The sequence below is a fragment of the Ambystoma mexicanum genome, chromosome 10 (genome assembly GCF_040938575.1).
Source record: "Ambystoma mexicanum isolate Mex_15411 chromosome 10, UKY_AmexF1_1, whole genome shotgun sequence".
NCBI lineage: Eukaryota > Metazoa > Chordata > Amphibia > Caudata > Ambystomatidae > Ambystoma > Ambystoma mexicanum.
Window position 1 is genome coordinate 418,802,160 of NC_090932.1, and position 17,092 is coordinate 418,819,251.

The following is a 17,092-nucleotide window of genomic DNA, read 5'->3' on the forward strand; positions in this document are numbered from 1 at the left end:
AAGAGACCATCAATAAAGTTCACTACGTAAACATCATAATAATAAAAAAACACGAGGGGCCTCATTACGAATGTGGCGGAAAGGCGACAACTGCGCCGGTAGTGCTACCGGCACCGTTGTTACCTCTCTGCCACATTACGAGTTCTGCTTGCCGTTGCCGGACAGCACGCGTGGTCTGACCAGGCGTGCAGATCGGCACCCGCGAGCAGAACTCGTGATTGCACCGGCAGGTGCAACCATTCTCCCGACCCCCATTTTACCCTATGGTGCAGAATGGGGATCGGGAGGCCGGCCATGCCGGCACCAGCAAATGGGCAATTACCGCCCCATTCATCTCGTAATGGGCTGGTAATTCGTGGGTGCCGGGGCCAGCAGCGAGTTTGGCGGTAGGCATGCCCTTAATACCGCCAAACTTATAGTGAGGCCCAAGGTGTTACCTACTGTTCAACGTAGGGTGAGACTTTCACTTTTTTGAGACTATGGGTTCCCTAAACACAGTTTGCAGAAAGTTCAACAAATATGCATACTGTGTGGTGGGGCTTGAACACTTTGACGATATGCGGCCCATAAAAGAGGACCACTTCCTTTTGTGTTTATCAGTGTCCAAAAAGTCCCTATTGCACATATCTCCAACCTGTAGGCATGGCATACCACATTCCACTGCATCCAGTCGTTAATTGTGCATGAGACATTCCCATACTGGGAAATCACTACCAGACACATTGCAATAAGCCAGTGGAGCAGACAAGTGGAGGTGCTGGGTTTGGAATGATGACTTGGGGTGGGGGGCAGGTGGGGGGACATGGTAGAAGTCATCAAACATTTAAAGAACAATGGAATAAATTACTTAAATATGTGTGTGTATGGTTGGCCACACCTTCTCCTAGAAGCAATGAACACAGACACAGTGAACAAACATAAGTTTGAGGGAACCCCCAGTTGTTCCATAAGACTAAGGGCCAGATTCATGATAAAGTGTGCATTGACCCTGCAAAGTATGCACACCGAAAACAACTCTGTGCGGCCCTACACGCAAAGTTCCCAATGCACGATCTGCACCTTCACTCTGCCCTCACCCACTGTGATGTCAGACATATCCATCCTTATCTCCCCACCAGAAAGTCTCCTCCTTGCACTGCTTTTCCCCTATCCCTCTCTCTGTCTCTCAACTCCACTTACATGCATTCATCACTCTGTGTCCTGTCTTCCTCTCACATCAGCTACCACACTTGTACTTCCACTCCTGGGACATCACCTCTTCACTTGGTGTCCTTTTCATACCCTGAATCCATAGTTGAACTTCTGCCCCTTCTGGCGATGCTTTCCTGAGAAACATCCACATGCATCACAGCATTGATGGACATTTGGGAGATGCCATTTTCACCACAGCCACCAGGCACATGCCATTAGCCAGGTGTTGTTGTTTGCCATTGTGAACATGTACCATGCACGGCACACCAGAAGATATTATGCAGCCTGCTGACAGCTGCTCAGTGCATCTCGATGCTCCCTTCAGTTCCAAGCACATTGGTCCCTGTTCAATGCAGTCCCTGTGAAGTCTGCCTTCCTTTCCTCTTTCCTGTTGCCTCCTCCCTTTTGAGTGACAGGGTCCTTGGCCTCTGTTTCTCATTCCTTTCTGAAGGCTACTTGTTTCTTTCATGGCAGTTGCCTATGTGCCCTGACTTCCTGTATGATTGCTGCCTCTGTGAACAGCTGCCTTCTGCAAGATCCTGTCTTCAATGCAATTGCTGATAAGTTTGTTATGTTATGTTATGTTATGTTAACAGTTCTTACAAAGTGCATGGTCGCCCAAAGGCATCATGGCACTCGAAGAGATAGAGACAGCCGCAAGAAGATTCAAAATAATAAGGGTTTGACCCGCCTTTGAAACTCTAAGTAGTTAGGTGTTTTCTTGATGGTGAGTGGGAGATGATTCCACAGAACTGCTGCAGCAATAGAGAAGGCCCGGCTGCCAACCCGATCTCTGCACAACAAGTTGTTCGGAAGTGGCTGAGCGTAGGTTACGGGTGGGATGATAGCGCATAAACTTGGCTTGGAGGTACTACGCTCCCTGACCATGGAGGGCATGGTGTACAATACACAGAGCCTTAAATTCTACCCGTTGAGCCACAGGAAGTCAATGCAGGTTCCATAACACAGGGGAGATGTGAGCCCCAAAAGGAGTACCTGTAGCTACCCTAGCGGTCAAATTCTGCAGCTGCTGCAGCCGTTTGATCATGCCCTTGGGCTGGGCTAAATACAGGGAGTTGCAATAGTCTATTTGTGATAGAACCATGCCTGCTACCACTGGAGGGTGCAATGGGGCCAGAATCAGAGGTAGTGCTTTCCTCAGAATTTTCAGCTGAAAATGATGGCCAGCCTGACAGTCTGCAGAGACTTGTTGGTCCATAGACAGAGATGCAGATAGGACCACACCTACGTTTTTCACTTTCTTAACCGGATCGGCAGGGGGTCCCAGGGAAGAGGGTCAAAAGTAGGACACCCAGAGTGTGGGATTAGAGGGATAGCCCACCACCATCACCTCAGTCTTATCACCATTCAGTTCTGTTTGCATTCCATCAACTTGGGCTTTACATCATAGGCTCCCCTGCCAGTGTCTACTGCACTGTCCTGCTGCCACATCAATCAGTGGATGCCATATAATGCCATTGTGAGAACTTCCAAGGAGATCCTGTGTTTTTAACCTCAAAGTGATCTCTTTTTGGGAGTCCTCTCAGTGCCATACTGACTCTAACCGGATCAAATTGTTAACAATGTCCCATCACCATGACCAGTGGTAAGTGGTACCTAGTTCTTCACAGCACAGCACTCGGGGAGGCAGGCAGTCTAGGTGTTGTGGGTGGTTAAATTGTCACTGTGTGGGTTGTTCTCATTGCATTGGCATGAGGTGGTTGGATCTGGCTGCATGGGTGCAGGGACACATTGTGAAGGGTGGCTTGTGAGTTCTTGTTTGTATTTGTTGCATGGCAACCAGGGGGCACATATTACACTGTATTTGGGTGTGTGGATGTGTTGTCTGTCCTGACCTTGTGTTGTTTTTCTCTACAGAGGCATTCTTCTAGGGAAGATGGTTGCTGCGAATGAAGGGGATGTTGCTGTTGTTTGCGTGTACATAACACATCATCAGAGTTGGCAGGTTTGAAGGCCTAAAGATGGTGCATCCATGCATTCCAGGGTACAGCTGGTGCAGGTTCACAAGAGAAAAGGTGTGAGGTGAGTTGTGCATCTTTACTGCAGTGCACTTGTATTTCTCAGTCTGCATGACTATTTTCGTGAGGAAATGGGTTGGCCACTCGACCTGCATATTGTTTTGGAACAAACACACATAGGGAGTCCAGGGTAGTCCTCACATGTGTTAGTTGCTAATTTCCATTTTGTACTATGCCTTCCTTGTGTTCTTGTGTGTGTAGTGTGGGCGTTACGTGCAGAATAGTAGTTGGTGTTAGTAGTTAGTAGTTGGTGTACATGTGACAGTTGGGGACTTTGTTGCTTCTGTTGTGTGCTTTTGGGTGTACTACATGGACACTGCTGGTTCCAGTTGCTATGACTATAATGGTGATTTGTGCATAGCCCTACAGATAAGGGGTGAACAAATTGGCAAATACTCACAAGAAAATAAAAATAGGGAGTACAAATACTGAGAACTAAAAATATGAAAAAGACATGTGGAATCTTGCACCCCTACTTTCACCCTCACAACGCCATGGATATGTGTGGCCCAGTAGCTCACTTAGTACCATAGGCAGACACTGACACGATATGATATGGTATGGCATTTATAACGCGCCTATACACAAGTGTTTCAAGGCGCAACCAGGCAAGGGAGGGAGAACAGAGGTAAGAAAGACAGTGATCTTACTAGGCCAGGTGACATTGAGATCGCACCAATGCAGGGGAGGGGGGAAGGGGAAAAGTGCAAAGGGAATGGGGGAGGGAGCAGTGCAGTCACAGGATAACAGTAAAATAAAATAAAATAAAAATAAATAAATAAATACATGGAATAAATAAAGACAATAGATAAATAAAAGTGCAGCCAGCTGGTGGCAAGTGCATGGGTAAGGTCAGACAACAGGTGTCAAATGCTGGTAAGGGGGCTGTAGGGATGCAGAAATAGTCCCGAGTGCAAGGGTTGCATGGGGGGCAGTGCTGGTGTGCAACTAGCGGGGAGGGGACTTGAGCCTGAGATCAGAGGACAGCCAGGTAACCAGTGGTTTCGGTTTCAACCAGGAGATGAGCAGGGGAGAGGAGGAGAGAAAGCAGAAGCAAAGAGGAAAATCTTGAGGTACTTCCAGAACTGGAGATGGTTCTCCTCAAGAGGCAGGGAGGCTGTTCGAGAGGGAGCCTAAAGCAGAAGGAAAATCGACCACCAACTCGTTGCTTGGAGAAGCGCCTGACCCTGATGGAGTTGGAGGCGGATGAGCGAAGAGCTTGAGAAGGGAGATATTTAGGAAGAGAGAGTTGAAGGTATTGAGGCTCCAGGCCCCAGAAGGCCTTGTGGACAATGCAGAGGGTTTTGAACTTAATCCTCGCCGCCACTGGGAGCCAGTGCTGAGATTTCAGTCCTGGAGAGATACGATCCCTGGGCTAGAGACCAAAGACAAGTCTCACAGTCCGGTTCTGGATGAGCTGCAGAGAGCGGAGAGTAAAGGCAGGCAGATTTAGAAAGAAGCTGCTGAAGTAGTCCAGCCTAGAGAGAATCAGAGCACTGGAAACAGTGAGCTTCTCGGGGAAGGAGAGGAAAGGAAGAATACCTCTGAGGAGGTGCAGCTGGTAGTGTGACTTCTTAGAGATGTCAGAGATGTGAGGAGAGAAGGAGAGTGTGGAATTGAAGATGACCCAGAGGTTTTTAGCCTCACAGTTGGGAGCAGGAAGAGGGCCAAGAGAGTCCGGCCAGAGAGTGACAGGAAAGGAGGGAGCAGGTGTGCCGATGAGGAGAATCTCGGTCTTACTGGCGTTGAGGTAGAGATCATTGGTGGCACACCACTCCTCAATAGCAGAAAGATAGTCATAGTTGAGAGAAGGAGTAGAAGTGGCGGAAGGGAGCCTGAAAATGAGTTTAGTGTCATCCACATAGCACTGAAAGTTGGGGCAGAGAGCGGAAATGTGGTGGGCAAGAAGTGCCAGGTATTGGTTGAACAGCCAGTGAGACAGGTTAGACCCCTAGGGGAACACCACAGGTAGAGATAGAGATAGAGGAGAGGAAGGACCCAAGTTGGACCTAGAAGGGTCGATCGGAGAGGAAAAAAGTAAGCTAAGCCAGGGCCTGATCGGTGATACCAAGGTTATCACGGAGACAGTTGAGCAGGATGGCATGGTTGACCGTGTCAAAGGCAGAAGAGAGATCAATTAAGATGAGGACACAGGGGGTGTTGGATCAAGGTTGGACAGCAAGTCTTCACAGATGTTCAGGAGAGCAGTTTCCGTGCTTCTGACAGCTCTGAAGCCAGACTGATGGTCATGCAGACAACCAACAGATTCAGTGTGAAGATTGAGCAGGGAGAGGGCCAGCTTTTCCAGGAGTTTGCTGAGAAAATGATAAAGATTGGGCAGTAGTTAGCCGGGCAGGAAGGGTTGGCCAACGGTTTTTAAGAAGAGGGTGCACAAGGGAGTGCTTCAGGGGGAAGGGAAGACTCCAGTGACGAAGGAGTGGTTGCAGAAGTCAGTCAGAGCAGGATCCAGGGTGTCAATGTGGTCCTTGATGGTTTTGGAGGAACAAGGGTGAACCTGTTTTGACGAGACTTTCATAGATCAGACTTTTCTGGAAACCTTGTCTGGGGAGAACAGGGGAAAGGCAGAGAAGGAGGGAGGAGATGTGGCCGAAAAAGGGCCAGAGGAAGAGCAGGGTGTAGAGGGGGGAGGGGGAGAGGAAGAGAGAGAGGACAGGATGTCCTGACTTTTAGTGATGAAATGAGAAGCCAGATCTGTGCAAAGGGCCTGGGAGGGGACAGCAGAGGTAGAGACTGCAGCAGGATTGGCCAGCTCCTTGCAGATTTTAAAGGTTCTGGCCGAGTTGTTGTATGCCGCAGAGACTCAGGCTTGGATGAACTCTCTCTTCTTGGTGAGGACAGAGAGCCGGTACTGCCTTTTCAGCAGGCAGCAGGCCAGAGAATGTACTGGAAGCATGCCATTTCCTCTCAGCCACCCTTCACTTGCGTTTAAGGGTGACGAGGTCTGAGTCGTACTGGGAATTGCACTTGGCTTTGGGCTTCAGGCGGATCCTCATGACAGGGGCAAGAATAGCAAGTGTATCAGAAATAGCAGAGTGGAGCATAGAAAGGGATGTGTCAGGGTGTGAGTCAGCTAAGGGGGCAGGGGTGAGAAAGTGGCAGTGAAGGCCTCAACTGCCACACGCTTCATGTGTCGGATAACCGAGAAGGTAGGTGGCAGTGCTGAAGTTGGCTTGGCCGGAGGGGTATAGAGGGTGATCTGAGAGGAAAGGAGAAAATGATCATTCCAGGAGAGAGGAGTGGTGAGAGGGATCGAAAGGGCAAGCTCTGAAGATTTCAGAACATCCAGAGTGTGCCCTGCAGAGTGAGTCAGGCCAGAGGGTAGGAAAGAGAGAGTGTGAGAGAGTTGCAGAGGCCATGAAAGAGTCCAGAGGAAGGACTGGAAGCATCCAGATGTTAAAGTCTCCAAGAAGGAGGAGTTGAGTGGTCGAGACCAGGAGGGAAGAGGAGAGGTCCACCCATTCAGAGATGAAGGAGGAGATCTAACCAGGTGGCTGATAGATGGTAGCCACAGTAAGGGAATGGCCAGGAGAGAGCGAGAGCCTGCAGACGAGGCATTCGAAAGATGAGTAGGCCTGCATAGGAATGACAGAGGCAGGAATCCGCTCAGGGAATATCAGGGCTACACCACCTCCAGAATGGTTGGATCTGGGCGTGGAGAGGATCTTGTAGCCATCTAGGAGGTGGCAGATGAGTGTTTGACAGCTTGGCGGGAGTTTAGAGTGGCAATATGGAGAAAGTTTCCATCCTTGAAAGTCTTTGGGGGGATTACAAATCAGAGGTACGCCCTGCGGAGGTGTAGAAGCAGCCCAAGGGAGGCCAGATGAGGAAGGAGCAGAGGGCAATGTAGCCAAGGAGGAGACAGCAGGGAGAGGGAAGGCAGCCGAAGAAGGGAGAGAAGGAACAGCAAGAGAAAAAAGCAAAATTATTAGGCGCGGGAAGCGTCTATCAAAGAGGAGAAGGTTGGCCTGACGGCCTTGGACCAAGACGATGCTATTCAGGTAAACATTAATGATGACCTTAAAGGAGTGGAAGGGGACCAGGAGGTCCTCCCACTGGGTGCCACCATTAGTGGGAGAAGAAGAGATAGGAGAGAGCACAGAGACCATATGTAGAGTCCAAAGGTCTGGCGAGGGAATGACGAAGAGGATGTCGGTGAGGGTTTGCCTGGAGGAAGCACTGGTATAGGTGTCAACGATAGGGAGGCCAAGTTGATTAATATCTATTGAGTGAGCCACCTGAACCCATACTCCTTCAAGGATCCAAAAGCCTAATACCTAGCCAGCCTAACCCCGCAGGTAACTATAAGTTGGTAAACCATCCCTTCCCCGTTTTCTAAACATATTTCTCTAAAAAGTTCTTAAATGACCGTGATATGTTCATGCCACCGCAGTGGTCCCGCTACTCTGGGCCACTATTAGCAATCTCTCAGGATTTTTTAAATTGACTGCAATTCATTTTTTGCAGGGTGTTTATCCCACAATCGGGAATTTTCACCTAAAGAAGCCCCTTCTTGCTTGGATCAAGTCTACTTCTAAACTAACTCCACAGACTGGACGAGGTAATTTTACTCCTGGTCCACGCTTGAAATTATTTCTCAGAGAGACAGTAGTAATAATAGCTTTTCTCTTTCTTTTCTTGTTGTCTTTTACCAACAGTTACAAAAGTCTGGTACCACGCATGAAATAGCATGTTCACTGCCTACAATCAGTCGGAAGAAACTTCGGCTACATAGACAAAAAGTATAGATTGTTTGTTTTTATTCTAAATGAAGTGACAATTCTCCTGATGAAAGTTCTGCATACATAGAAAGAGAACTGAAACATGTCGAGACAATACAATGGTTAAAGGATAGTTCCGGGACTTTTTTTTTATTGTCCCTACGGGTCGGCCATGTGTTTGTAAGCATAAATCGGTAGATCGTAGGAAACTTTCCTATGGACCTTACCCGACTTTTCGCCCATTATCGCACTCGAAATCAGCCTCCATTTTGTGATAATCCTATCATTTCGCCCCATCGACCTGGCTCACCTGCCTTTGCGGCACTAAATCAAATCCCCCGCCCCTGAGCCTGACATCAGCAGACGCGTACTGCCCATTTCAAGCACGTCTCGTGTCAACAATCGCTGCGCCTCAGCTATTGACGTGTTGCCATGGAAATGGCAGGACGCCTCTTTCCCCAATAAGTATAAACAGACCGTTTCACAACATACAGCAGCAGATTTTCGATTCCATTCCTCTCTCTGTGTTACTTTGAGTATTCTGTGACTCGTTTCAGTGCTCTGGTCAGCTACCTTCGCCGCTTGTAGCCCGTGTGAACACCTGTACCATCTCTGTAAATTATTTTACTATCTTTACCGCACAATGGCCACAATAATGCCGTATATGTACGAGCCCGAGTACACCGAGGAGGAACTACTGGAAAGGCAAGCACGCGAAAACGATGGGGATTCGGACGGCAGTTGGGAGGACCAGTCAACGGATGAAGAGCCTGGACCATGTCGCATGGACGGCGTCTCCACCTGGTGCACGTGCAATCGGTGCGAGCTAATGCCAACTGAGGAGGAGAACTGCTGCTGCCGTGAAAATTCCGGGTGCTTGGCCTACATTTCGGAAAGCGAGCAAAGTCTGCAGGAAGGCGAGCAAAGTCCGCAATGCATCACCGAGCTGCCAGAGTTCAGGGAAGCCTGCCTCTCACTGACAGTGTTGAGGATGATGATGGTGCTTATGCACGAACTTCGTGGCACTGTTCGTCCGCGTAATCCGAGTAACGAGTAAGTATACTCTGTTTGTGATGTCAGTGATGCCACCACTATTTCATGGTCGTCTCCCACATATAAAATTACATTTACATATCATTCGAACGCATGTAAATTGGTTCCATATAGTGCATTTTCTAGATATAATTTTTTTCTAAGAAAAATGACATGTGTTACCTGAATCGACATTGATAAGAAAGTTTGGTCAGTTTAATACAGTTTGCATCTTTTTTTTTCACAGGTGGTACAGGCTGGTGGCCTATCGTTGCTTCACTTGGTGGCTTCACGGGAGGCTCGGACACCGCGTTCGGAGAGTATTACCTGCCTGTGCGGTACTTGCCATTAGACAACATTTCCCCAGTGACAGTGGACAATACCGCGGATTTTCCCTCGATGTGCTGCAACCTCAACTTTACAATGTGTAATGTTTATTATTTATGTTTAACTAAAATCTAAAATAAAGCCCAACATATATTTTAACAATGGTTGTTTTGATTTTTTAAATGAATCTAGTGTATATTCTCCTGGGAGGGTGAGGTATTTATAAACTCACCCCCCTGCCTTCCATGTAGTAGATCCTGCAGCCATCCTCTTACATTCAGTTAGATGGCCTCTCCTTGGTGAGGCCCTGCGGCAAACGGGTCTTGTCTGCACGACCACCGCCCCGATCCACCCCCCCCCCCGCCCTATCAAAGGCAGTTTGCACCAGGGTACTTGCGCTGCTGGCAAGTGGAGCTGTCAGGGAGCGATAAAGGCCAAGAGGTGCCAAAGACCATGTACACTTCAAAGTGGTCTATAGAGCATGGGTTGTTGTTCCCATGTCTACCTCCAGACCCCGTGTCTCCTGCCAAGCATCCCCCCTCACGCTGGACGCCCCCCTGCAATCCACATAAGTGTGTCTCCATTCACGAGTCTTCCTGTGTCTTGTCTGCACGACCACCGCCCCGATCCACCCCCCCCCCCGCCCTATCAAAGGCAGTTCGCACCAGGGTACTTGCGCTGCTGGAAAGTGGAGCTGTCAGGGAGCGATAAAGGCCAAGAGGTGCAAAAGACCATGTACACTTCAAAGTGGTCTATAGAGCATGGGTTGTTGTTCCCATGTCTACCTCCAGACCCCGTGTCTCCTGCCAAGCATCCCCCCTCACGCTGGACGCCCCCCTGCAATCCGCATAATGCCACGACATATACACGTCATTCATTCACAAACACACCCCTGTTTCGAATTCTTTATAACCCACTTCATATTTCTAATGAGAACTTCTTTGCGCTTTGCTAGTCAACCCGTGAAGGTGCTGGTTATCTGCTCTTCGTCTCTGTGAACTTCCGTGACCACTTTGAGCAAACTCGTCAGTTTGCAACCTGTGAACTGCTCCCTGTTCTACGACAAGAAACTACTCTGATGCCTGCATCTAACTGTTTGTTCGTCAAGGTAAGTCCATGTACCATAATCATTTTGCGTCCAATTTTTTAATTTATATCTATTTGCTAGTAGTCATCAAATTGCATCCATGTTTTCTTTTCGTTCACGACAGTACATGCAAGGAACTAGTCACATGTTCTGAGTTTAGTCAAATTACTTTTTCTATTTTTTGAAAGTTATTGAAATACTTATCCGCATGTGAATAATGTGTATAGTTCCAAGAACCAAAACGGACCTTGCATTGAACCTTTTATGTGTCATTTAATGTTTTAACACATTGGTATTCATAGAGAATTGTTGATCTTTACTTTTCAGAACTTTCCATAATGCCTGCCTGTTCCATTGGCGGTTGCCCTTCGAAGACCCATAACAAATCTGAAGGTACTATAATGCATGTTTTCCCTAAGACAATAGATCAGATAAGAGAATGGGTCCGATATTGCGGATATCCAGCCTCTGAGCTAGAAAGTAGAGTCCTAGAAGTCTTTGCGGACAAGAGGGGTGATCGATACCGCATCTGCAGCAGGCACTTTAGCCCAGACATGTACTCCACATCATTGCTAATAAAGAAGAAAACACCGCAAGCGAGGCGAAAATTGCTCTCAACCGCTATTCCCACTCTATTCGTCCATATCCCTCCACTGGTGAGTCAAGTTTACGTATTTGTCTCTCGGCCTTGCGGTAGTGTGTAGCATTAGCTAACAATAATTTCCCCATTTATGTATCCACTCAATATGAAGGCGGAAGATTCTCCATCCGTGTCGTTATTGCAGTCATCAGCCACTTCAAGCGCCTATCGGGTAATCTTACTTAGCTATTCTGACACTGACTTGTTTTAGGCATGTAAATCAATAGTTTTAATTGATCGTGTAATTATTTTACCTAATGGTACACCACAGTACTCGTCCTCTAGTCTTTGTTTTCAGTTATAATTATTGTTATCCAAAATAATGCAATAACTGTCTTTCAGGGAGATGCTGAGGAGTCCAACGCATTGACGACAACCGTAGATGTCACTCAGATGCTCGAGGTACGTTTCCGGACAGTTCCATCGATGGAGATCATCAGATCTTGCATTCTTGTAGCGTGATTGTTACACACAATGTTTCTTTCGTTTTTAGCCATTGGTATGTCCTTCTGTCGTCGCCCTCCTATGTGTCTTCTTTTTTCAATATTGTGTTCATTACTAATGAAAGTCCTATGTTTCAGGGAGTCGATGGAGCATTAGTCCAAGAAGAAGGGGGAGCATGCAGTTACGGGTCGGCGCAACAGCTTGCAGAAGTGTGCACCGCAGTTACAGCGTCCCTTGATGTTCTTATGCATTTCGAGGTATGGATACTGACAGATCAATCATGCGAGATCAAATGACGTGATTACATCCGCTATACTTCCTTCTTTATTAACGCAAGTACTATGTTTCAGGGAGCTGACGGAGCTTCTTCAACAAGAACATCACCCCTAGTAGTTGATGCAGATCTCTGGGTGGTGACACTTCCAACGATGGAGCAAATCGAATCATATTTAGATATCCATTATTTATTTTAGACAACTGATCATTTGTGCAGGTCTATTTAGATGAGCCGTTGACGCCTGCAGAAAGTTTATGTTCTTTTAAACAAAATAGAAAACCATACTAATGCAATTACTGTGTTTCAGGGAGTTGCTGAAGCGTCATCTTCAATAATATCATCAATGGAAGTCTATGCGGAGCCCGAGGTATGGATCTTGACAGTTCAATCTAACTAGATCAACAATGCGTGAACTATTGTCGTTTGAATGTTCTACACAATGCGTTCATTCGTGTTTTGCTATTGAGATGTACGTATGGGTATTGGTCCCCAAGTACATTTTGTGTTTTCAATATTATTATACATACTAATGAAAGTTCTATGTTTCAGGGAGTCGATGGAGCCTCAGTGAGTGATGGATGTGCTTATCATGAAAATATAGTCGTTGCAGCGCGAGAGGAAGTGGAGACATGCACACACGAGTCGGAGCAACAGCGTCCAGATGTTGAAGTTCGAGGCAAGAAAGTTTCAAAGAAAAGAAAGCAAAAGAAGGTTAGTGTCCTGTTCACTATATTATGTTGTCTTTCACTGTCAATAGTTCAATACTGTAAGTTGTGTTTAAACTGAACATCCCTTTTCTAATCTGTCCTCTAGTTGCGAGTGGGTGTAAGAACTAGATCTACACAGACAGTGAAGCGAACAAGAGATGTTGCTTGTCAAACCTTTTGGCAGGGACTTGAGACTGGAGATGCATCGTGCCAATGGGAAGAATATGAAGTGATTGACAACGGAGCTATACCACCACCAGCCATTGATAGTGAATGTCCTCCTGGTAGTTTGGATGCAGTCGGAGATCAATTCACAGAATCCACACCCGCAAAAAATAAGAGCGCGCGAAAGTTGAAGACATTGTTTTTTTCTCCCATCTCCGGACAAGGAACAGATGTTGCAATGGAAGAGAATGAAGTGGACGACAATGAAACACCATCAATATCACTCAGCATAGCGGAAGACGATATCAGAGATTGTACCTTTCATGCGAGTGACATGTCCTCAACGTTACAGGCCGAACCAGCTGGGATGCAGAGTGACAGTATAAGGAAAGAGGCCAAATTCATTGTATTCGATAGCTGTTTGATGGATATTATTATGATGATGAAATGTGGGCATTGGGTTGGTGGGGAAGTATGTGGGGAGCCATTGATTAATGTGACTCGTGCAATTCGAGGCACTAACCTTAAAATACATGCCACCTGTACACAACATCATCCGTTCGCATGGTCTGCACAACCCAAGCTGGGGCAACTGCCAGCAGGCAATCTACTTTGTGCAGCGGCCGCACTTTTTAGTGGTTCAAGTTTTAAAAAGTTACAGTATTTCTTTCAGTTTGTGGGAATCCATTTCATTGCGAAAAGTCAGTTCTACAAATACCAAACCGATTATCTATTTCCAGCCATCAGCGAAGCTTGGAGAATGGAAAAAATGTCAATGGAAAGTACATTCGCGGGCAAACGCTTCAGGCTAGCCGGTGATGGACAGTGCGACAGCCCAGGATTTTCAGCCAAGTACTGCACCTACCACTTTCAGGACATGGAAAGTAAGAAAATTGTGAGTTCGGTGGTCGTGCAGGTGTCACAAAGTACATCCTCAGTGGTCATGGAGAAAGTTGGCTTTGTAGCATCATTGCAAGAACTACAATCGCGGGGAATGGTGATCGACCTGATAGCCACGGACAGACACGTTTCAATTGCCAAGACAATGAGAGAAGAGTACAAAAATATAAATCACCAATTTGACGTATGGCATCTTGCAAAAACAATCAATAAAAAATTGTCGGCTGCAGGAAAAAAAAAAGATATGCAAGGTATTTCACAGTGGTCCAAGTCAATCAGCAACCATCTTTGGTGGAGCTCAAAAACATGTGAAGGGTCGTTGGAAATTCTACTGGAAAAATGGCGGTCAGTAATGTTGCACTGTAGCAACGTACATCGATGGTCGACAAATGAGCATTTCCACAAATGTGAACATGGCCATTTGTCCACAGAGGAGGCACGGAAGAAGAAGTGGTTGATTCCTTCATCACCCACTCACAAGGCCATTGAAAAGATTGTATTTGATAAAACTATAACAAGAGATTTGAGGGGACTCACGGAATTCTGCCACACAGGAGATTTGGAGGTGTTCCACAATATGTGCCTAAAGTACAGGCCCAAAAGATTGCATTTTGGCATGGAAGGCATGATAAATCGGACTCTTCTAGCGGTCTTGGCACATAACCATAATGTTGGCCGTCAACAAAGTAGGACGACCGGAACTTTAGGGACGCTTCGCTACAATAAGGCCTTCACTAAAAGAAGTAAACAATGGGTGATCAAACCAGTGTTTGAGGATATGCAATATGAGTTTATTGAGAGACTTATCGTAGATGTCCTCGATAGGCACATACATGGAGTGGTGAACGAACCTATGCAGGGGACAACTGCATTGCCACCCAACATTGCCTCTGTTCCATGTCCACCTAAAGCAGAGCTCATTGAGAAATACACATCACGGTTTAAATGATTGTAATTTGATTGTCTGTTCTCTCGAGTCTCCTCATGTTGCAGGCCCATTGCAATTAAACCAAACAGTAATATAAATCATTTTTACAAAAATTATAGAATGTTTCCGTATTACAAACACATGGCCGACCCATAGGGACAATAAAAAAAAAGGCACGCAGACAAGATGCCCTTACACTAACTGCAGCTAACTAGAAATGTGTGCTCGCTCAAAGTGAAGGTCAGCTGCTTTGATGTTTTGCTCGGGTGGCGGAACGGCCCACGACCCAGTATAAGGTTCTATTGTGATTTGACCTTGACAGGCCGGGACCATCCTGAAAGACTAAGAAAAGATAATGAATAAAATTTCAGAAACGAAACGATGAGCCACGTTCATTAGAAGAAGTAACGTCGGCAAAGAAGGAGTGGTGTTTCGGGTCTGCCCTACACAGAGACACAATGGAAAATGCAAATATAATGTAAGTAACTTTTGATGAGTTTATACCGCAATTTCATTACTATACAGTGGCTTTAAAGACGGGTTCAGTTGTACTTGTTCGTTCTATGTGGCATATTGTTTTCTACCGCGCACTATCTTGAGGAGAAACATCTGCTTTTACTGAAGCACCTCAAAACCTTCCTCTTTGCTTCTGCTTTCTCTCTCCCTCTCCCCTGCTACAACTGGTCCACTGTCTGCGACCTCGGTCCTGGGCCCTTCCACTCTCCACCTGCACTGCCTCCCTGTCAACCCCTGCACTGGGGGACTGTCTCAGTATCCTACAGCCCCCCCTTCCCAGCACTTGTTCTGCACTTACCTTGCACTTGCCACCAGCTGGCCCTATTTATTTATTATTTTATGCTACTTACCTTGTACTCCACTCCCCCCCCCCTCCCTGCCTCGCCACGCCTTTAAACACTTGTGTACACCCAGTAGCGCTGTCCTCGCTATGATTTTAATAAGGATCTGATGGTGAGACTAATTTCATTTTTTATGTTTTTAGGTACATCATTCACTACTGTCTGTGTCACGAGTACCAGACACCGGCGGACGGCTTCTACAGCCGCCCGTTGCTTCTCCGCGCGAACAACGTTACCACCCTGATCATTTTATGGGACGATCGCCAAGTACAAGTATGCCCTTACGCGGTACTAACGGTTAGATGCAACATACCTACCGTTGTGGTGGCCTAGTGCCTCGTTGTTGGAACAGCCATGCGATTATCAGTGCGACCGAAGAGCTTATTTTTATCGTAAACCAACACCCTGTGTACTGCACACGAACATCGCTTCCCTCAAGACGAACTAATTTGGATCGAGAGCAAAGAAAAATGCAAATCGCTGAATATTCTCTAAACATTTGATGTCCAATAAACGTACTTTGCCAAATGTACAATCTTGCCGTTTGCTTTTAAACCACGGTTTCACATTCCGAATTGTGGCGCTGTATTGTGAGATGCTCTAAGACCCTGTGTACAGCAAAGGACCATCGCGTTCCTCAATACGAACTTTTTGGAACATGAGCAAATAAAAATGCAAATCGCTGAATATTCTCTAAACATTTGATGTCAAATAAATGTACTTTACCACATTTACAATCTTGCGGTTTGATTTCAAAGTACAGTTTCATATTCCGAATTGTGGTGCGCTGTATTGTGAGCTGATCTGTGTTGATTTACGGGGTCTGTGTGGAGTCGCGTAGAAGACGCCTGGGCGCGTTTGCCTACGCAGCTCAGTCACGTCACGGATAGAGGCGGGGAATATGAATGTTTTGATAAAGTCTGTTTCAGGGGCGGGGGATTTGATTTAGTGCCGCAAAGGCAGGTGAGCCAGGTCGATGCGGCGGAATGATAGGATTATCACAAAATGGAGGCTGATTTCGAGTGCGATAATGGGCGAAAAGTCGGGTAAGGTCCATAGGAAAGTTTCCTACGATCTACCGATTTATGCTTACAAACACATGGCCGACCCGTAGGGACAATAAAAAAAAAGTCCCGGAACTATCCTTTAATAGAATTACCATTGATAGATTATAACTGTTTAGATGAGGACAATTCTAATCTGGAGGCTATTATTTGATGGTTCTCTAGAATACTATTGATTGGATTTACATTAATTGTTGTCTAACCTATATGGTCACGTCTTGTCACATATTTTTATAAAGTGTTTTAATATGCAATATTGATGCATTTGTAATTTTTTATGTCTTAATTAAACACTCTATATGTCTAATAAACAGTTGATGTTTAATGATTGTAACTGTTGTGTAAACCTTAGCTATCTTTCTCCGGTTTAATTAGTTTTTCAGTTAAGACATATTTTTTGTCGCTTATGAATAACTCTCATTGGGAATTGGACTTACATTTTTACTCCCTAAACATAATTGTACTCCCAACTTTCAAAAACAGTGAGTAAAATACTCCCACTTACAAATCTTATCGGGAGCACTGTTTGTGCAGGTTATTTTATGTCTAATGGATGCACACAATTTGCCTCTCCGAGACACACATTCTCAAGGTGTTGTTATGGGCACGGAGCATAAGCCCCAATTCATCATTGAATGGCAACTGGGATGTGGTCTCAATGTGTGTGCTCCACTGGGGCAGGTTATTAGGTGAAG

At 46.2% G+C, this 17,092-nt stretch overlaps 1 protein-coding gene across 1 annotated transcript in view; it reads right to left on the bottom strand.

Annotated features, from left to right (window-relative positions):
- SPHKAP (SPHK1 interactor, AKAP domain containing) overlaps nucleotides 1-17,092 on the bottom strand; it is a 1,600,508-nt gene that overhangs the window by 177,396 nt on the left and 1,406,020 nt on the right. The gene's annotated exons all lie outside the window — the stretch shown is intronic.